Source organism: Tachyglossus aculeatus, chromosome 2, assembly GCF_015852505.1.
Source record: "Tachyglossus aculeatus isolate mTacAcu1 chromosome 2, mTacAcu1.pri, whole genome shotgun sequence".
Lineage (NCBI taxonomy): Eukaryota > Metazoa > Chordata > Mammalia > Monotremata > Tachyglossidae > Tachyglossus > Tachyglossus aculeatus.
Window position 1 is genome coordinate 1,274,155 of NC_052067.1, and position 22,298 is coordinate 1,296,452.

The 22,298-nt window shown below is 48.3% G+C and overlaps 1 protein-coding gene and 1 non-coding gene across 2 annotated transcripts in view; one reads left to right on the forward strand and one right to left on the reverse strand.

Annotated features, from left to right (window-relative positions):
• GNGT1 (G protein subunit gamma transducin 1) overlaps nt 1-22,298 on the forward strand; it is a 54,933-nt gene that overhangs the window by 6,405 nt on the left and 26,230 nt on the right. The gene's annotated exons all lie outside the window — the stretch shown is intronic.
• LOC119924590 lies at nt 4,034-4,140 on the reverse strand. The gene has a single exon (XR_005449295.1). It is a non-coding gene; the product is annotated as a U6 spliceosomal RNA (small nuclear RNA).

Below are 22,298 nucleotides of genomic sequence, written 5' to 3' on the forward strand. Positions count from 1 at the left end.
CTTGTCAGCTGTGTGACTTTGGGCAAGTCACTTCACTTCTCTGGGCCTCAGTTACCTCGTCTGTGAAATGGGGATTAAGACTGTGAGCCCCCCGTGGGATGACCTGATCACTTTGTAACCTCCCCAGCGCTTAGAACAGTGCTTTGCCCATAGTAAGCACTTAATAAATGCCATTATTATTATTATGTAGGGCACGGGCTGTGACTAATCTTGTTCCATCTTTCAGTCAATCAGTGGTATTTATTGAGCAGTTACTGTGTGCAGAGCACTGCTTGGAAGAGTACAATACAACAATAAACAGACCCATTCCCTGCCCACAATGAGCATACGGTCTAGAGCAGGGGAGACAGACATTAATACAGATAAACAAATGACAGATATGTACCTAAGTGCTGTGGGGTTGGGAGGGGGGAAGAGCAAAGGGAGCAAGTCAGGGTGACGCAGAAGGGAGTGGGAGAAGAGGAAAGAGGGGCTTAGTCAGGGAAGGCCTCTTGGAGGAGATGGGCCTTCAAAAAGGCTTTGAAGAACCTCCTCTCGGCCTCATTCATCCTCCACGACTAGCTGATCTCTCTAGCAATCGCCGGAGGCTCCAATAGGGACGGGGGATCAATCAATTAATCAATCAATCGTATTTATTGAGCGCTTCCTGTGTGCAGAGCACTGTACTAAGCGCTTGGGAAGTGCAAGTTGGCAACATATAGAGACAGTCCCTACCCAACAGTGGACTCACAGTCTCTCTGGATGAGCTCCCATCCCTCGGAAGACTGTGCAGGATGCTTCATAACATGCTTAGCTAGCTGGGGGGCTTTGGCTAGGGGAGGGGCAGAGGGGACATGAGCTCTCTCTTTCTCTCTCTCTTTCTCTCTCTCTTTCTCTCTCTCTTTCACTTGCTCACTATCTCACTGCCTAATGAAGTTTTCAGGCCCGGAGCTGAGCCCGCCCTGATCCCCACCCTGCCGAGGACGACTGCTCCATTGCCTGGCTCCCGTATCTATGTCCCCCCCACCTCCCCTTCCCTACCCCCACCCAGTTTCTGTATTTAATAATGATGGTATTTGTTAAGTGCTTACTATGTGCCGGGCACTGTACTATACGCACTGGGATGGATACAAGCAAATCAGGTTGGACACAGTCCCTGACCTGCATGGGCCTCACAGTCTTAATCCCCATTTTACAGATGAGGTAACTAAGGTACAGGGGAGTTAAGTGACTTGCCCAAGGCCACACAGCAGACAAGGGATGGAGCTGGGATTAGAACCCAAGACCTTCTGATTTCCAGCCCCAGGCTACACCATGCTGCTGTATTTCCACCTCAAGCCAGGCTTTGTCCCCACACGGCCCGTCTATCCCAGCTGTGCCATGGGTTCAGAAGAGGAGCAGTGTTGGCAGGGAAGCCCGGGCCTGGGCGCTGCCTCCCTCTGATACTAATGCTCCGGCCGGGGACCGGAGAGAAAGGTCTGTGGGGATGACATCATCATCAATCGTATTTATTGAGCGCTTACTGTGTGCAGAGCACTGTACTAAGCGCTTAATGACATGAGGACATGCCGGAACAAGATCGGAACTGCCTCCAACTGGACCAGAACTGTCCTGTCTGCACAGATCCAAAAATGCCCTGAACTGCAGCAGACTAAACCCTCCCTGCCTGCACAGAATCAGAGCCCTCCCTAACTTCACTGGACAAGAATGGCCAGAACAGGCCCGGACCAGCCCAGCCCGCCTGTACTGAACCCTAACCATCCAGAACCCTGTTGGACCAGAACCATCCCACCTGTGTGAGAAGCAGTGTGGCTTAGAGGAAAGAGCCCGTGCTTAGGAGCCAGAGGATGCGGGTTCTAATTCCAGCTCCACCACTTGTCACCTGTGTGACCTTGGGCCAGTCATTTCACTTCTCCGTGCCTCAGGTACCTCACCTGTAAAATGGGGATGAAGACTGTGAGCCCCATGTTGGACAACCTGATTACCTTGTAATATGGTATTTGTTAAGAGCTTACTATGTGCAAAGCACTGTTCTAAGCACTGGGGGAATACAAGGTGATCAGGTTGTCCCACCTGGGGCTCACAGTCTTAATCCCCATTGTACAGATGAGGGAACTGAGGCACCGAGAAGTGAAGTGACTTGCCCAAAGTCACACAGCTGACAACTGGTGGAGCCGGGGTTTGAACCCATGACCTCTGACTCCAAAACCCATGCTCTTTCCACTGAGCCACGCTGCTTCTCTTGTATCTACCCCAGTGCTTAGAACAGTGCTTGGCACATAGTAAGAGCTTAACAAATACCAACATTATTATTATTATTGAGGACTGGAATTACCCAGAATCAAACTGGACCAGAACAGTCCCACCTGCATGGAACCGAACAGAAAACATTTCTAGTGTTTCCCACCCGGGTGAGAATGAGATCCAGATGATGCTCCCTGAGGGGCAGTTCTTTCAGTAACTCCTTCATTCAACTGAATTTATTGAGCACTTACTGTGTGCAAAGCACTCTATTAAGTGCTTGGGAGAGTACAATATATTCTATGTACAATATACAGGAGCCACAGGCCATGGGTTCAAATCCTGGCTCCACCAATTGTCAGCTGTGTGACCTTGGGCAAGTCACTTAACTTCTCTGCGCCTCAGTAACCTCGTCTGTAAAATGGGGGTGAAGACTGTGAGCCCTCTGTGGGACAACCTGATCACCTTGTAACCTCCCCAGTGTGTAGAACAGTGCTTTGCACACAGTAAGCGCTTAACAAATGCCACAATTAATTAATTAATTAATTAATATAACCATAAGAGGTTATATTATCCTCCAGGAGGCCTTCCCAGACTGAGCCCCTTCCTTCCTCTCCCCCTCGTCCCCCTCTCCACCCCCCACATCTTACTTCCTTCCCTTCCCCACAACACCTGTATATATGCATATATGTTTGTACATATTTGTTACTCTATCTATTTATTTATTTTACTTGTACATATCTATTCTATTTATTTTATTTTGTTAGTATGTTTGGTTTTGTTCTCTGTCTCCCCCTTTTAGACTGTGAGCCCACTGTTGGGTAGGGACTGTCTCTATATGTTGCCAACTTCCCAAGCGCTTAGTACAGTGCTCTGCACACAGTAAGTGCTCAATAAATATGATCGATGATGATGATGATAAGAGGATACATTCCCTGCCTACATTGAGCTCTGACTCTGCTGAGGTTTTGGGATGGGGGTAGTGGAAGAGGCCAGGACACCATGGAGAATCATCCTGGCATGTCCACAGGAAGAGCCCAATGCCGAGAGCAATTTCACATCCTGGCAGCGGTGCCCGCCTGGCTATGCAGTTGTCACCTGGGATGCTCGTTAATGACAAAGGCAGCTTCGCCGCACGAGGAGGCAATCCCAAGTCTATCCCCCGGGTTGATAACCTGTGAGATGGATTTAATTACTCAGGAGAGAAAGAAGTGGGTGTGTGTGCGGGGGGGATCGGGGGAGTAGGGGGGGAAAGAGAGAGTGAGAGGCTGCTGGGAGACAGCCAGGAATCCAGCCTGCCCTGGAGGCCCCACACTCAATCGCACCAGATTCATCAGGTGCAGCGTCTGCTTCCTTGCAGGCCTGTGAGCATGTGTGTGGAAATGAAAATGTACGTGGAAATTAACATGTATCTGGTGAGCATGTGCCTGGAAATCAGTACATGCCTGGTGAGAATTCACCATCATCAATCGTATTTATTGAGCGCTTATTGTGTGCAGAGCACTGTACTAAGCGCTTGGGAAGTCCAAGTTGGCAACATAGAGAGACAGTCCCTACCCAACTGTGGGCTCACAGTCTAAAAGGGGGAGACAGAGGACAAAACCAAACATACTAACAAAATAAAATAAATAGAATAGATATGTACAAGTAAAATAAATAGAGTAATAGATATGTACAAACATATATACATATATACAGGTGCTGTGGGGAAGGGAAGGAGGTAAGATGGGGGGGTTGGAGAGGGGGATGAGGGGGAGAGGAAGGGAGGGGCTCAGTCTGGGAAGGCCTCCTGGAGGAGGTGAGCTCTCAGTAAAAATATATGGAACGCTTCACGAATTTGCGTGCCATCCTTGCGCAGGGGCCATGCTAATCTACTCTGTATCGTTCCAGTTTTAGTATATGTGCTGCCGAAGCGAGAATTAGTGTGGAAATGAGCATGTACATGGAAATGAGCGTGCACACGGAAATTAACATGTGCCTGGTGAGCATATACATGGAAGCGAGCACATGGGTGAAAAATTTGGGTGGAAGTGCGTATGTGCATAGAAATGAGCACATGCCTGCTGAGTATGTGAGGGGAAATGAGCATATGCCTAGGGAACATGTGCATAAAAGTGAGCATGGAAATGGAAATGAGCAAGAGCCTGGTGAGGGTAATAATAATGAGGATATTTGTTAAGTGCTTACTGTGTACCAAGCACTGTTCTAACTGCTGGGGTAGATACAGGGCATTCAGGTTGTCCTAAGTGAGGCTCACAATGTTTAATCCCCATTTTACAGATGAGGTAACTGAGGCCCAGAGAAATTAAGTGACTTACCCAAGGTCAAACAGCAGACAAGTGGTGGAGCCAGGATTAGAACCCATATCCTCTGACTCCTAAGCCCGGGGTCTCTCTACTAAGCCACGCTGCTTCTCTTATTTGTGTGTGTGAATATGTGTGTGGAAATGACGTAGGTGGCATGAGCAGTGTGGCGCAGTGGCTAGAACCCGGGCTTGGGAGTCAGAGGTCACGGGTTCTAATCCCGGCTCTGCCACTTGTCTGCTGGGTGACCTTGGGCAAGTTACTTAACTTCTCTGTGCCTCGGTTCCCTTATCTGTAAAATGAGGATTAAGACTGTGAGCCCCGTTTGGGACAACCTGATTACCTTCATATAGTAAGCGCTTAACAAATACCACCACTATTATTATTATTACAAGTCATATTGATTCATTTATTCAATCGTATTTATTGAGCGCTTACTGTGTGCAGAATACTGTACTAAGCTCTTGGGAAGTACAAGTCGACAACATATAGAGATGGTCCCTACCCAACAACGAGCTTGCAGTCTAGAAGGGGGAGACGGACAACAAAACAAAACATATAGGTAGGTGTCAAAATCATCAGAACAAATAGAATTAAAACTATATTCATTCAATCATATTTATTGTGCGCTTACTGTGTGCAGAGCACTGTACTAAGCACTTGATGCACATCATTAACAAAATAGAATAGTAAATATGTACAGGTAAAATAAATAGAGTAATAAATCTGTACAAATATATATACAAGTGCTGTGGGGAGGGGAAGGAGGTAGGGCAATGGGGATGGGGAGGAGGAGAGGAAAAAGGGGGCTCAGTCTGGGAAGGCCTCCTGGAGGAGGTGAGTTCTCAGTAGGGCTTTGAAGGGAGGAAGAGAGCTAGCTTGGTGGATGTGTGGAGGGAGGGCATTCCAGGCCAGGGAAAGGACGTGGGCCGGGGGTCGGTGGCGGGACAGGCGAGAACGAGGTACGGTGAGGAAGTTAGCAGTGGCAGAGGAGCAAGGGTGCAGGCTGGGCTGTAGAAGGAGAGAAGGGAGGTGAGGTAGGAGGGGGTGAGGTGATGGACAGCCTTGAAGCCGAGAGTGAGGAGTTTTTGCTTGATCCGAAGGTTGACAGGCAGCCACTGGAGATTTTTGAGGAGGGGAGTAACATGCCCACAGCATTTCTGCACAAAGATAATCCGGGCAGCAGACTGAAGTATAGACTGAAGCTGGGAGAGACAGGAGGATGAGAGATCAGAGAGGAGTAATCCAGTCGGGATAATAATAATAACAATAATAATGATGGCATTTATTAAGCACTTACTATGTGCAAAGCACTGTTCTAAGCACTGGGGAGGTTCCAAGGTGATCAGGTTGTCCCACAGGGGGCTCACAGTCTTGATCCCCATTTTACAGTTGACGTAACCGAGGCACAGAGAAGTTAAGTGACTTGCCCAAAGTCACACAGCTGACAACTGGCAGAGCCGGGATTCGGGATAGGATGAGAAGACTGCACCAGCAAGGTAGCGGTTTGGATGGAGAGGAAAGGGCGGATCTTGGCGATGCTGTGGAGGTGAGACCGGCAGGTGTTGGTGACGGATTGGATGTGTGGGGTGAACGAGAGAGCGGAGTCGAGGATGACACCCGGGTTGCGGGCGTGTGAGATGGGAAGGATGGTAGTGATGCAAGTATAGACACGATTGGCTCAGAACTGGGGCAAATACAGGATAATCAGCCTGAATCCGGTCCCCGTCCCTCCAGGGGCTCACAATCTAAGAGGGGGGAGAGAGAGCAGGGATCTGATCCCTATTTTATAGATGAGGACGTGGCCAGATCCTGGCTGGATTTATGCCTTCCCACCCCAAGGCTCTTAGCATAACTGGGCCGCCAAGGGGCGCTCGGTCAGCTCCAGAGGGGCCCGACAGCAAGAGGAAAATCAGGAAACCACCACAGGCACTGTCAGCCTGAGAACTACTAATCAATCCATCCATCACTGGTATTTGTTGAGCACTTACTGTGTGCAGAGCACAGAACTACGCGCTTGGGAAAGTACAATTCCATAGAGTTCGTACACATAATAATAACAGTAATGATAATAATAATAATGGCATTTATTAAGTGCTTACTATGTGCGAAACACTGTTCTAAGTGCTGGGGAGGTTACATGGTGATCAGCTAGTCCCACGGGGGGCTCACAGTCTTCATCCCCATTTTACAGATGAGGGAACTGAGGCACAGAGAAGTGAAGCGACTTGCCCAAAGTCACACAGCTGACAATTGGCGGAGCCGGGATTTGAACCCATGACCTCTGGCTCCAAAGCCCGGGCTCTTTCCACTGAGCCACGCTGCTTCTCAATAATAATAATAATAATAATGATAATGATGGCATTTATTAAGCGCTTACTATTCACTCATTCATTTTAGTCGTATTTATTGAGCGCTTACTGTGTGCAGAGCATTGTACTAAGCACTTGGGAAGTACAAGTTGGCAACATATAGAGACAGTCCCTACCCAACAGCGGTACTATGTGCAAAGCACTGTTCTAAGTGCTGGGGAGGTTACAAGGTGATCAGGTTGTCCCATGTGGGGCCCACAGTCTTAATCCCCATTTTACAGATGAGGTAACTGAGGCACAGAGAAGTTAAGTAGTGTGGCTCAGTGGAAAGTGCCCGGGCTTTGGAGTCAGATCCAACTTGTACTTTCCAAGTGCTTAGTACAGTGCTCTGCACACAGCAAATGCTCAATAAATACGATTGAATAAATGAATGAATGTCATGGGTTCAAATCCCGGCTCTGCCACTTGTCAGCTGTGTGACTTCGGGCAAGTCACTTAACTTCTCTGGGCCTCAGTTCCCTCATCTGTAAAATGGGAATTAAGACTGTGAGCCCCCCGTGGAACATCCTGATCACCTTGTAACCTCCTCAGTGCTTAGAACAGTGCTTTGCACATAATAAGCACTTAATAAATGGCATCATTATTATTATTAAGTGACTTGCCCAAAGTCACACACCTGACAATTGGCGGAGCGGGGATTTGAACCCATGACCTCTGATTCCAAAGCCAGTGCTCTTTCCACTAAACCACACTTCTTCTCTAAGAGCAGCGTGAAGCCGTATGGCCTAATGGAGAGAGCACGGGCCTGGGAGTTGGAAGGTCATGGCTTCTTAACCCAGCTCCGCCACTTGTCTGCTGGGTGACCTCGGGAAAATTACTTCACTTCTCTGTGCCAGCTTTTCCACTTGTCTGGTGTGTGACCCGGATCATCTTTGAGCAGAAACGCTCTGGGCATGTTACTCCCCTCCTCAAAAATCTCCAGTGGCTACCAGTCAACCTACGCATCAGGCAAAAACTCCTCACTCTCAGCTTCAACGCTGTCCATCACCTCACCCCCCTCCTACCTCACCTCCCTTCTTTCCTTCTCCAGCCCAGCCCGCACCCTCCGCTCCTCTGCCGCTAACCTCCTCACTGTGCCATGTTCTCGCCTGTCCCGCCGTCGACTCCCAAACCACGTCCTCCCCCTGGCCTGGAATACCCTCCCTCCGCACATCCACCAAGCTAGCTCTCTTCCTCCCTTCAAAGCCCTACTGAGAGCTCACCTCCTCCAGGAGGCCTTCCCAGACTGAACCCCCTCCTTCCTCTCCCCTCCCCATCCCCCCTGCCCTACCTCCTTCCCCTCCCCACAGCACCTGTATATATGTCTGTGCAGATTTATTACTCCATTTATTTTACTTGTACATATTTACTATTCCATTCATTTTATTTTGTTAATATATTTTGTTTTGTTGTCTGTCTCCCCCTTCTAGACTGTGAGCCTGTTGTTGGGTAGGGATCATCTCTATATGTTGCCAATTTGTACTTCCCAAGCGCTTAGTACAGTGCTCTGCACACAGTAAGCGCTCAATAAATACCATTAAATGAATGAATGAATGACCTCGGGCAAATCACTTCACTTCTCCATGTCTCGGTTACCTCCTCTGTAAAATGGGGGTTAAAGCTGTCAGCCCCATGTGGGACAGGAACTGTGTCCAACCTGATTAATTTGTATCTACCCCAGCACTTAATACAGTGCCTGGCACATAGTAAGCACTCCAAAAATTCATCTTTTTTTTTTAAGATTGAATGTGTGGTTTGAATGTGAGAGATGAGTCAAGAATAATTCCAAGTTAAAGGCTTGTGAAACAGGAAGGGTGATGGTGTTATCTACAGTAATGGGAAAGTCATGGGAAGGACGGGATTTGGGTGGGATGATGAAGCGTTCTTTTTTGGACATGCTAACTTTGATATGTCAGCCGGACATCCAGGTAGAGATGTCCTGAAGGAGGAGGAAATGTGGGGCTGAAGAGAAGCAGACAGACCAGGGCTGGAAACGTAGATTTGGGAATCAGCCACATAGACATGGTCGGTGAAGCTACAGGAGTGAATGAGTTATGAAAAGCAGCATGGCGTAGTGAATAGAGCACGGGCCTGAGAGTCAGAAGGACCTGGGTTCTAATCCCGGCTCTGCCACTTGTCTGCTGTGTGACGTTGGGTAAATTACTTCACTTCTCTGGGCCTCAGTTACCTCATCTATAAAATGGGGATTGAGACTGTGAGTCCTATATGAGACTGGAATTGTGTCCACCCCGATTTGCTTGTATTCACCGCAGTGCTTAGTACATTGCCTGGCACATAGTAAGTACATAACAAATACAACAATTATTATAATTATTACCTCCATTTAGAGGATGATCTTTCTGCACACACAGGAAATGGAGATTCTATCCTTATTCTCCTTCCTACTTAGACTGTGAGCCCCATATAGGACCTGATTATCTCGAATCCACCCCAGTGCTTAGTATAGTGCTTGGCCCATAGTAGGCAATTAACAAATATCACAATGATCATTATCTCTCTAGACTGAAAGCTCGTTGTAGGCAGGGAATGTGTTAACCAACTCTGTTGTACTCTCCCAAGGGCTTAGTACAGGACCTTGCACACAGTAAGCACTCAATAAATGCCATTAATGATAACACTGATGACACAGGAGAGTTGACCACCCCCCTACCCCCAAGCCACTTTCTCTCACTTTTAACATGTACCTTCTGTTTATAAAAATCTCTTCCATTAGGGAGACAGTAGAGGCAGTGAAAAGACCACTAAGCCTGCGGGGGAGGATATTCAGCAAACCTGGATTCTAATCTCATCTGTGTCCTTGGCCAGCTGTGGGACCTTAGGAAAGTCACTGATCTGGACCTCAGTTTCCCCATCTGTACACTGAGGGTAATAAGCAGTGAGAGTCAATAGAAAGCTCACAGGGCCTAAAATCAAAAGGCCCCTGTCAAAAGAGAGAGAGAGAAAGAGAGAGGGGGGTGGATGGTCAACTCTCCTGTGTCATCAAAATCATCATCAATGGCATTTATTGAGTGCATACTGTGAGCAGAGCACTGTACTAAGCACTTGGGAGAGTACAGTACAACAGAGGTGGTTGACATGTTCCCTGCCCCCAACGAACTAACAGTCTAGAGGGGAAGACATCCCCTCATCTGTAAAATGGGGATGAAGACTGTGAGCCCTATGTCGGGCATGGACCGCATCCTACCTGATTACTTTGTATCTACCCCAGCTTTTAAGACAGTGCCTGGCGCATAGTAAGTATTTAACAAATGTCATTAAAAAAATAACAAAAAAAAACAGGGCCAGGGTGATTCGGTTGGAAACAAGGACAGACACCTGGAGCTGGGGTGTGCCCCTTCAGTATTCTGATGAAAGGAGTCCCATCTCCCCTGAGCCTGGAGCTTGGGGACTGCTGTACCTGTTTCCACATGGCAGGATGGAGACCCCTGAAAGAGGAGAACCTCGAACGGGGAGTCAGGCCTACCTGGGGCCAGGAGATCAGGCTGGGAGCTCTGAACCCTGATTATCTCCCTATTGGTTTTTTTTATAATAATAATAATAGTATTTGTTAAGCGCCTACTATGTACCAGACACTGTACTAAGTGCTGAGGTGGAAACATGCAAATTGGGTTGAACCCAGTCCCTGTCCTACATGGGGCTCACAGTCTTTTACAAATGAGGGAACTGAGGTACAGAGAAGTGAAGTGACAGAATCAATCAATCGTATTTATTGAGCGCTTACTGTGTGCAGAGCACTGTACTAAGCGCTTTGGGAGTACAAGTTGGCAACATATAGAGACGGTCCCTACCCAACAGTGGGCTCACAGTCTAGAAGCTCACAGAAGTCGCGACAGAAGGACACGACAGAAGTAGCGTGGTGTAGCGGATAGAGCATGGGACTGGGAGTTTAATCCCGGCTCTGCCGCTTGTCTGCTGTGGGACCTTGGGCAAGTCACTTCAATTCTCTGTCCCTCAGTTACCTCATCTTTGGGATTGAGTCCCTTCCTTCCTCTCCCCCTCATCCCCGTCTCCATCCCCCCCATCTTACCTCCTTCCCTTCCCCACAGCACCTGTATATATATATATATGTTTGTACATATTTATTGCTCTATTTATTTATTTATTTATTTTATTTGTACATATCTATTCTATTTATTTTATTTTGTTAGTATGTTTGGTTTTGTTCTCTGTCTCCCCCTTTTAGACTGTGAGCCCACTGTTGGGTAGGGACTGTCTCTATATGTTGCCAATTTGTACTTCCCAAGCGCTTAGTACAGTGCTCTGCACATAGTAAACGCTCAATAAATACGATTGAGAGACTATGAGCCCCACATGGGACAGGTGCTATGTCCAACCTGATTTGCTTGTATTCACCCCGATGCTTTGTACAGTAAGTAGTAAGCACTTAATACCATTATTATTATTATTATAGTAGACAAGTGGTGGAGCAGAGATTAGAACCAGGTCCCTCTGACCCCCAGGCCCATTCTCTATCCACTAGGCCACATTGCTTCAGGCTGCCCCCCTCCCCGTCCACAGCACAACCCCCCTGACTTCCACCTCAGGATAATTTCCCAGCTCCTCCACCCACAGGGTTTTCGTTTAGCTCAGGATGGGAATGTGGGGGAGAGTCAGCTTCTCACTAACCCACACAGTCAGAGAATACATCCCAGACAGCTGCTGTTGACCATAGCAGTCCTTTCCAGGATTCAGGATCACTGCCCAGCCAGCCTTGGGGGGAAGCTGTGGGCTACATTGGTCCCTTATCTGGGGCTCTGGTTTGGGCTCTCCGCTAGCCCAACCCCCACAGCCTTCTGGGGAAGTGCAGGATGTAGTCTTATTTCTGTGTTTCCGTGTTTCCGGAGCTCAAGCCCCTTTCCAGGAAAGCCCCGGCTTCCACGGAACAAGGAGGCTGCAGTAGCTGTTGTCAAAGACCGGGAAATTCCACCCCAGACTCAAGCAGTGAGCAAATGCTCTGGCCAGAGTGCAGAACTAAGCACATGTCTCTCATCCAAAGGTGTTGATGGAGCCCTCTTGCATGTAGAGCACTGTACTGAACGTCTGCTCTGGGCAGAGCACTCTACCACACACCTACTGTTTGTAGAGGGTTGTACCAGACACCTGCTGTGCGCAGATAGCTGTACTGGCAGATGCTCTGTTCGGAGAGCTGTACTGGACACTTGCTGTGTGCAGAGAGCTGTACTGGGAACGAGCTGTAGTGAGCATGTGCTGCCTGCAGACACCATACTGAGCACTTGGGATCATTGCTAGGAGTAAAAGGCCCAATCCCTGCCATCCAAGGCCACGAATATGAGAGAGAGTTTCTTCTAGAGCTTTCTAGAGAATTTCATCTCTTTACCTGATAACCTTGCCCCTATTTCATCCAAAAAAAAAAAATGAAACCACCAGGTGTGACCTCCCTAAAATCTTTACTGCTCCTGTTCAGTCTCACCCTCCTCCTGCCCGCTCTTCGACTCCCACATCCTTCTCATCATCATCATCATCAATCGTATTTATTGTGCGCTTACTATGTGCAGAGCACTGTACTAAGCGCTTGGGAAGTACAAATTGGCAACACATAGTGACAGTCCCTACCCAACAGTGGGCTCACAGTCTAAAAGGGGGAGACAGAGAACAAAACCAAACATACTAACAAAATAAAATAAATAGAATAGATATGTACAAGTAAAATAAATAAATAGAGTAATAAATATGTACAAACATATATACATATATACAGGTGCTGTGGGGAAGGGAAGGAGGTAAGATGGGGGGGATGGAGAGGGGGACGAGGGGGAGATACTTCTCAGCAGTATCTCAAGAGAACAGCGCTTGGCACACAGTAAGCACTTAACAAATACCATCATCATCATCTCCTGCCTCCTCGAAAAATCTACCCCCTCCACCTGAGCCTCTGACTCCATCCCCTCGTGCCTATCAAAACATTTTCCCCTTCCCTTCTTCCCTCCCTGACTGTCATCTTCAACCATTCACTGTCCAATTGCTTCTTCCCCACTGCTTTCAAATATACTCATGCCTCCCCAACCTAAAACAAACTCTCCCTTGATTCCATGGTTCCCTCCAGTTATTGTCCAATCTTCCGCCTACCGTTTCTCTTCAAAAATCCTGAAGAAAGTTGTTTACATACGCTGCCTCCACTCCCTCTCCTCCTATTCTCTCCCTCACTTCCTCCATTCTGGTTTCCATCCCCTTCACTCCATAGAAAAATCCCCTTCTAAAGGGTCACCAATGATCTCTTTCTTGCCAAATTCAGTAGCCTCTATTCCATCCTAATCACCCTTGACCTTTCAGCTGCATGTGTCACTATGAATCACACCCTTCTGGAAATACTTTCTACCTTCAACCCTAACTGTGGGAGTACTTCAAGGCTCAGCTCTAGGTTCCCTTCTATTCTCCATCTACACCCACTCCCTTGGAGAACTCTTTTGCTCCCACAACTTTAACTATTATCTCTACGTGGATGATTCCCAAATCTACATCTCCAGCCCTGGTCTCTCTCCCCTGCAGTTTCACATTTCTTACCGCCTTCAGGACATCTTTACCTGGATGTCCCACTGACACTTCAAATTTAACATGTCCAAAACAGAATTCCTCATCTTCCCACCTAAGCTCTATCCTTCCCGAGATTTTCCCATTACTCTAGACAACACCACCATCTTTCCTGTTTCACAAGCCAATGACTTTGGCATTAATCCTTGACTCATCTCTTTCATTCAATCCATACATTCAGTGTCACTAAATCCTGCCAGTTCTACTTTCATGTTGCTGAAAGCTGCCCTTTCCACTCCATCCACACTGCTACCACATTGATTTGGGCAAGTCACTTAACTTCTCTGTGCCTCAGTTCCCTCATCTGTAAAATGGGGATAAAGACTGTGAGCCCCACGTGGGACAACCTGATCACCTTATATCCCCCCCAGTGCTTAGAACAGTGCTTTGCACATAGTAAGCGCTTAACAAATACCATTATTATTAGTGTTATTATTGATCCAAGCAACAACAGCTTCCTCACTGACCTCTCTCTCCTAATTCTCCCCTTTCTGGCCCATATTTTCCTCACTGCCCAGATCACTCTTCTGAAAAAAAGTTAAATTCAAGTCTCCTTACTCCTCAAAAACCTTCAACGGTTGCCCACACATCTCCACATCAAATAGAAACTCCTGATCGTCAACTTTAAAGCACTCAATCAACTCTCTCCCTCATATCTTACATCACTGTTCTACTACAGCTGAGAAGCAGCATGGCTTAGTGGAAAGAGCACAGGCTTGTGAGTCAGTAGTCATGGGTTCTAATCTCAGCTCCGCCACATGTCTGCTGGGTGACTTTGAACAAGTCACTTCACTTCTCTGTGCCTCAGTTACCTCATCTGTAAAATGGGGATGGAGACTGTGAGCCCCACGTGGGACAAACTGCTTACCTTATATCTACCCCAGCACTTAGACCAGTGCTTGGCAAATAGTAAGCACTTAACAATTACCATCATCATCATCATTATTATTACAACCCAGCCAACACACTTCAATCCTCTAACATCAACCTAATTGCTGTTCCTTGACCTCATTTATATTATTGTGTGCAGAGCACTGTACTAAACACTTGGGAGAGTACAATACTACAATAAACGGACATATTCCCTACCCACAAGGAGCTTACAGCCTTGAGAAGCCAAGAGAAGCAGTGTGGCTCAGTGCAAAGAGCCCAGGCTCAGGAGCCAGTGGTCATGGGTTCTAATCTGGACTCCACCGCTTGTCAGCTGTGTGACTTTGGGCAAGTCACTTAACTTCTCTGTGCCTCAGTTACTTCATCTGTAAAATGGGGATGGAGACTGTGAGCTCCACGTGGGACAAACTGCTTACCTTATATCTACCCCAGTGCTTAGAACAGTGCTTGGCAAATAGTAAGTGCTTAACAAATACCATCATCATTATTATTATTATTATTACAACCCAGCCCACACACTTCAATCCTCTAACACTAACCTAATTGCTGTTCCTTGATCTCATTTATATTGCCAATGATCCCTTCCCTTCAAGTAGGTGGAGGGCAGCAAGTTGAGAATAAGCAGCTGGGAACACTTCTATCCATAGCTGTGGGTAAACACGGGGAATCTGTCCCCACAGGAAGCTGTGCAGCCAGGAAAACCACCAGTCTAGAGGGATATGGACGGATCCCCTACCAGCATCCATGCTGAGTCACTGGGGGAGAGTCAGAGATGGAGAAGGGAATGTCAAGGGTGTTGGATGGTCCATGCTGGGTCACTGGGAGAGAGTCGGGGATGGAGAGGAGAAAGTCAGGGGTTTCGAATGATCCATCCTGGGTCACTGGGGGAGAGTAAGAGATGGAGAAGGGAGAGTCAGGGGTGTTGGCTGGTCTGTCCTGGGTCACTGGGGAAAAGTCAGAGGTGGCGAGGAGAGAGCCAGGGGTTTTGGATGTTCCCAGCTGGGTCACTGTGGCTAGAAAAAGAGATGGAGGGGGAAGAGTTAGGGGTGTTGGATGACCTGTGCTGGGTTACTGGGGGCGAGTCAGGGATGGAGAGGGGAAAGTCAAGGTGTTAGGTGGTCCATGCTGAGTCACTGGGAGAGACTCAGAGATGGAGAGGACAGAGCCAGGGGTTTTGGCTGGTCTGTGCTGGATCGCTAGGGGAGACCTAGTGATGGAGATGAGAGAGTCAGAGGTTTTCGATGGTCTGTGCTGAGTCGCTGGGGGAGAGTCAGAGTTGGAGACGGGAGAGTCAGGGGTGCTAGATGGACTGTGCTGGGCAGGGGCAGAGTGGTGAAGATGCTGCGGGGTGAGTGGGAAGCAATCAATCAATCAATCAATGATATTTATTGAGTGCTTACTGTGTACCGAATTCTGTCCTAAACACTTGGAAGAGTATGGTGCAATAGAGTTGGTAATTAATAATAATGTCTGTCGTACTTGATAAGCACTTATTACGTGTCAAGCACTTTTCTAAGCACCGGGGTAGATATGAGTTAACCAGGTTGGACACAGTCCCTGTCCCTCACTGGGCTCACACTCTTAATCCCCATTTTTTACAGAAGAGGTAATGGAGGCACAGAGGAGTAAAGTGACTTCAAGGTCACACAGCAGACAAGCAGCAGAGCCAGGATTAGAGTTCATGACCTTCTGATGCCCAGGCCTGGGCTCTAGCCTCTACACAATGCTGCTTCATGACTCCTCCCCACAAGAAGCTTACAGGCTACAAGTGGGGGACAGATATTAAAATAAATTTCAGTTGGATAGGTACATAGGTGCTGTGGGAATCGTGCTTCGAAGGAAGGGAAGCAGGGTTGGGGGAGATCGGGCAAGACTGCAGAAGGCGGGAAGGAAGGGCAGGGCCAGGAGTTGTTTTGTATTTGGGAAAGGTAGAGAAGGTCCCAAGTGTTTTCCTAATTTTCCTGAAGAGGAGGGACTTCAGGGAAAGTACAACTTGATCTTTCCCAAACTCCACTGAAGTCCCGCCAGTCGCCTCCATCTCTCCTCTCCCCCTCTTCCTTCTCCTTCTGGCTCCTCTTTCGTCTCCCTCCTCCCTCTCCTTCCCTCACTTTGTGAACAGAATCTGGCGGCCCACTGGGGCAGGGTGAGATGACCTTCCTTTAATTTTTCTCGCTCCCTCATTTCCTCCTCAGCCATGTGGAAAACACGATTTCTGGAAGTGACCAAGTTTCAGATTTGCCTGAATTCTCCAGGAAAACATTTCTGCCCTGCCCACTCATTTTCCGTGTGCCAAGCACTGTATTGGTCATCTGCTTTGTGCAGAGCGCTATACTCGGAATCTCTTCTGTGCAGAACACTGTAGTCTGTACTTCTTGTTTGCAGAACAATGTCCTGGAGTAGTGAGAGGCAGTCTAGCATACTGAGCAGAACATGGGCTTGAGAGTCAGAAGGACCTGGGTTCTGACTCTGGCTCTGCCACTTGTCTGCTGTGTGACCCTGAGAAAGTCACTTTACTTCTCTGGGCCTCAGTTACCTCATCTGTAAAATGAGGATTGAGACTGAGTCCCACATGGGACAGGGACTGTGTCCAATCTGATTTACTTGTGTCCACCCCAGTGCTTAGTTCAGTGCCTAGCACATAGTAAGTGCTAAACATAAACCATAATTATTATGTTATTTTTATTACTATTATGTTAGACCCCTCCAGGGACTGTGCCGCCCCTCGCCATACGTCTGGTGAGGGGCCAAGTTGGGAGCGGGCAGGAAGTGGGCAAGGGGCTGCGGAGTGGGCAGAGATGCCCCCCTTTGCTACCCCAAAGGGGTGCCCTTAGTCCCAAGGCGTGGTGACCACAGGGGGGAGAAGCAAAGGATGGAGAGTTCATCAGGAAAGAAGGAATTCACCCCGGTGTCCGTGCCCACTGACCGTTCCCAGGGAATGACCCCAGTGGCTCCAGCAACCAGGAAGAAAGGGAGGGTCCGGATGGGGTGCTTCCTCTGCCTGTGGGAGTAGTCCAAGGGTCTGGGCCGGGACACTTGGACCCTCCTGGGCTTAGAACAGGGCCTGGCATTTGTTAAACGTTACTGTGTGTCAAGCATTGTGGTAATAATAATAATAATAATGAAGGCATTTGTTAAGTGCTTACTATGTGCAAAGCACTGTCCTAAGTGCTTGGGGGGGATAGAAGGTGATCAGGTTGTCTTTCCCCACTTCAGTCTATACTTCATGCTGCTGCCTGGATTATCTTTGTATAGAAACGCTCTGGGCATGTTACTCCCCTCCTCAAAAATCTCCAGTGGCTGCCCGTCAACCTACGAATCAAGCAAAAACTCCTCACTATCGGCTTCAAGGCTGTCCATCACCTCGCCCCCTCCTACCTCACCTCCCTTCTCTCCTTCTCCAGCCCAGCCTGCACCCTCCGCTTCTCTGCCGCCACTAACCTCCTCACTGTACCTCGTTCTTGCCTGTCTCACTCTCGACCCCCGGCCCACATCCTTCCCCTGACCTGGAATGCCCTCCCTCCACACATCCGCCAAGCTAGCTCTCTTCCTCCCTTCAAAGCCCTACTGAAAGCTCACCTCCTCCAGGAGGCCTTCCCAGACAGAGCCCCCTTTTTCCTTCCTCTGCTCCTCCCCCTCCCCCACGTCCTACCTCCTTCCCCTCCCCACAGCACCTGTATATATTTGTACAGATTTATTACTCTATTGATTTTACTTGTACATATTTACTATTCTATTTATTTTGTTAATGATGTGCTTCTAGCTTTATTTCTATTTGGCGATTTTGACACCTGTCTACATGTTTTGTTTTGTTGTCTGTCTCCCCCTTCTAGACCGTGAGCCCATTGTTGAGTAGGGACCGTCTCTATATGTTGCCGACTTGTACTTCCCAAGCACTTAGTACAGTGCTACGCACACAGTAAGTGCTCAATAAGTATGATTGAATGAATGAATAAAAGCACTGTTCTAAGCACTGGGGTAGAAACAGGTTAACCAGGTCGGACACAGTCCTTGTCCCACATGGGGCTCACAATCCTAATCCCCAGTTTACAGATGAGGTAACTGAGGCCCGGAGAAGTTAAATGACTTTGCTCAAAGTCACACAGCGGACAAGTTGCGGAGCCAGGATTAGAACCCATGACCTCTGGCTCTCAAGCCCATGCTCTTTCCACTGAGCCACGCTGCGTTGTGGTAGATACAAGATAATCAGGTCCCATATAGGGTCGGCAGTCTAAGTAGGGGGGAAAACAGGTATTGAATCCCCATTTGCAGCTGAGGAAACTGAGGCACAGAGAAGTGAAGTGACTTGCTCAAGGCCACACAGCAGTCAAGTGACAGTGTCAGGATTTGAACCCAGATCCTTCTGAATCCCAGGCTCGGGCACTTTCCTTTAGGCCCCACTGCTTCTCTGCCTGAGGTGGGAGGCAAACTTCCTTTGGGGGAAGTGACCTCACAGTGGCGGTGGGTGTGACGCACCATAAAGGATGACATTACATGTGCCAGGGTGACGTGACGAACAAAGCGGGCTTTGACCGGTCAGTGACTTCAGTCTATAATGAGGATAATCCTTTCCTCTCCATCCAAACTGCTACCCTGCTCATTCAAGCTCTCATCCTATCCCGTCTGGACTACTGCACCAGCCTTCTCTCTGATCTCCCATCCTCGTGTCTCTCTCCACTTCAATCCATACTTCATGCTGCTGCCCGGATTATCTTTGTCCAGAAACGCTCTGGGCATATTACTCCCCTCCTCAAAAATCTCCAGTGGCTACCAATCAATCTGCGCATCAGGCAGAAACTCCTCACCCTGGGCTTCAAGGCTGTCCATCACCTCGCCCCCTCCTACCTCACCTCCCTTCTCTCCTTCTCCAGCCCAGCCCGCACCCTCCGCTCCTCTGCCGCTAATCTCCTCACCGTACCTCGCTCTCGCCTGTCCCGCCATCGACCCCGGGCCCACGTCCTCCCCCGGGCCTGGAATGCCCTCCCTCTGCCCATCCGCCAAGCTAGCTCTCTTCCTCCCTTCAAGGCCCTGCTGAGAGCTCATCTCCTCCAGGAGGCCTTCCCAGACTGAGCCCCTTCCTTCCTCTCCCCCTCGTCCCCCTCTCCATCCCCCCATCTTACCTCCTTCCCTTCCCCACAGCACCTGTATATATGTATATATGATTGTACATATTTATTACTCTATTTATTTATTTATTTATTTATTTATTTATCTTGTACATTTCTATCCTATTTATTTTATTTTGTTGGTATGTTTGGTTCTGTTCTCTGTCTCCCCCTTTTAGACTGTGAGCCCACTGTTGTGTAGGGACTGTCTCTATGTGTTGCCAATTTGTACTTCCCAAGCGCTTAGTACAGTGCTCTGCACATAGTAAGCGCTCAATAAATACGATTGATTGATTGATTGATTCAATACCGTGGAGGGGGCGGGGAGGGGCATCTTCCAGGGAATGGGGCCTCAATCACTTAGTTAGTCACTTGTTAGGTGTTTACTATGTGCCAAGCACATAGTCGACCCCAGGCCCACGTCCTTCCCCTGGCCTGGAATGCCCTCCCTCCACACATCCGCCAAGCTCACTCTCTTCCTCCCTTCAAAGCCCTACTGAGAGCTCACCTTCTCCAGGAGGCCTTCCCACACTGAGCCCCCTTTTTCCTCTCCTCCTCCCCATCCCCCCACGTCCTACCTCCTTCCCCCCCCCCCCACAGCACCTGTATATATTTGTACAGATTTATTACTCTATTGATTTTACTTGTACATATTTACTATTCTATTTACTTTGTTAATGATGTGCATATAGCTATAATTCTATTTGTTCTGATGATTTTGACACCTGTCAACGTGTTTTGTTTTGTTGTCTGTTTCCCCCTTCTAGACTGTGAGCCTGTTGTTGGGTAGGGAGCGTCTCTATATGTTGCCAACTTGTATTTCCTAAGCGCTTAGTATAGTGCTCTGCACACAGTAAGTGCTCAATAAATACGATTAAATGAATGAATGAAAGCACTGTTCTAAGCACTGGGGTAATAATAATAATAATGATGGCATTTTTTAAGCGCTTACTATGCGCAAAGCACTGTTCAAAGCGCTGGGGGGATACAAGGTGATCAGGTTGTCCCACGGGGTGCTCATAGTCTTCATCCCCATTTTACAGCTGAGGGAACTGAGGCTCAGAGAAGTTAAGTGACTTAACTTCTCAGTAGATACAGTTAACCAGGTTGGACACAGTCCCTGTCCCACATGGGGCTCATACTCTTAATCCCCATTTTACAGAAGTCCAGAGAAGTGAAGTGACTTGCTTTAGGTCACACAGCAGACATGTGGAGCCAGGATTAGAACCCAGGTCCTTCTGACTCCCAGCCCCATGCTCTATCCACTAGGCCACAGTCCTGGGCACCAGCGGGGAAGGGGGTCAGTCCACAGTGGGACGGTGCTGTCACAGCAGGAGGACAGGGATGATGGGTGGGGAACAGAGGGGATATAGGCGATGAGGGAGAGACACACACAGCCATTTCTCTGCTCAGCTTTTTATTATTATTATTTTTAATGACATTTGCTAAGCACTTTCTATGTGCCAGGCACTGTACTAAGCACTGGGGTAGATACAAGCTAATCAGGTTGGACATGGTCCATGTCCCACTGGGGCTCACAGTCGGAATCTCCATTTTACAGACGAGGGAACTGAGGCACAGAGGAAGTGAAGTGACTTGCCCAAGGTCACACAGTAGACAAGTGGTGAAGTCCCGATGAGAACCCAGGCCCTCTGACTCTCAGGATCGTGCTCTTTCCCCTAAGCCATGCTGCTTTTCTACTGAAAGGGATTCTCTACTGCTCTGCTTGATACCTAGGGAGGAGCCTCGATGCCCACAGGAACCAACAGCCCGTAGCGGCTGTCATTTTTTTTTTAATGGCATTTATTAAGCGCTTACTATGTGCAAAGCACTGTTCTAAGTGCTGGGGAAGGTTACAAGGTGATCAGGTTGTCCCTCAGGGGCTCACAGTCTTAATCCCCATTTGACAGATGAGGTAACTGAGGCACAGAGAAGTTAAGTGACTTGCCCAAAGTCACACAGCTGACAATTGGCAGAGCGGGGATTTGAACTCATGACCTCTGACTCCAAAGCCCGTGCTCTTTTCACTGAGCTACGCTGCTTCTCCAACTGACCTCTCCCTTACGCTCCCACGTCAGCTCGTGTCTGCCTTCCCGCCGCGAGGACGGGAGGAGGGATGGGACCCGGATCTGGCTCGCTACATATTTATTACTCTTTATTTATTTATTTATTTTAATTGTACATATCTATTCTATTTATTTTATTTTGTTAGTATGTTTGGTTTTGTTCTCTGTCTCCCCCTTTTAGACTGTGAGCCCACTGTTGGGTAGGGACTGTCTCTACATGTTGCCAACTTGTACTTCCCAAGCGCTTAGTACAGTGCTCTGCACACAGTAAGCGCTCAATAAATACGATTGATTGATTGATTGATTGAGGGCATTTACACCCAATCTGAATCGACCCCAGCGACATCCTCATCAAGAGCTGCCAGCACCTTCTCTTTCCCCTGACCTCCTCCCATCGGCCCGCAAGGGCAGGATGGTGCCCCTGCCCAGAGGGCCAGAGTGGAACTTCCTCAAAGGCAGGGACCATGTCTACCATCTCTCTTGACTCTCCCAAACGCTTAGCACAGTGCTCAGCACACAGTAGACCGTAAGCTTCTTGAGGGCAGGGGCTCAGCCTACCAACCCTCAAGTGCTCTCCCAAAGACTTAGCACAGTGCCCTCCACACAACAGACCGTAATCTCTTGGAGGCTAAGAGCCATATCCAACAACTCTCATGCATTTTCATTCATTCAATTGTATTTATTGAGCACTTTCTGTGTGTGGAGCACTGTAATAACAATAATAATAATAATAATGATGGTATTTGTTAAGCACTTACTATGTGCCAAGCACTGTTCTAAGCACTGGGGGAATAC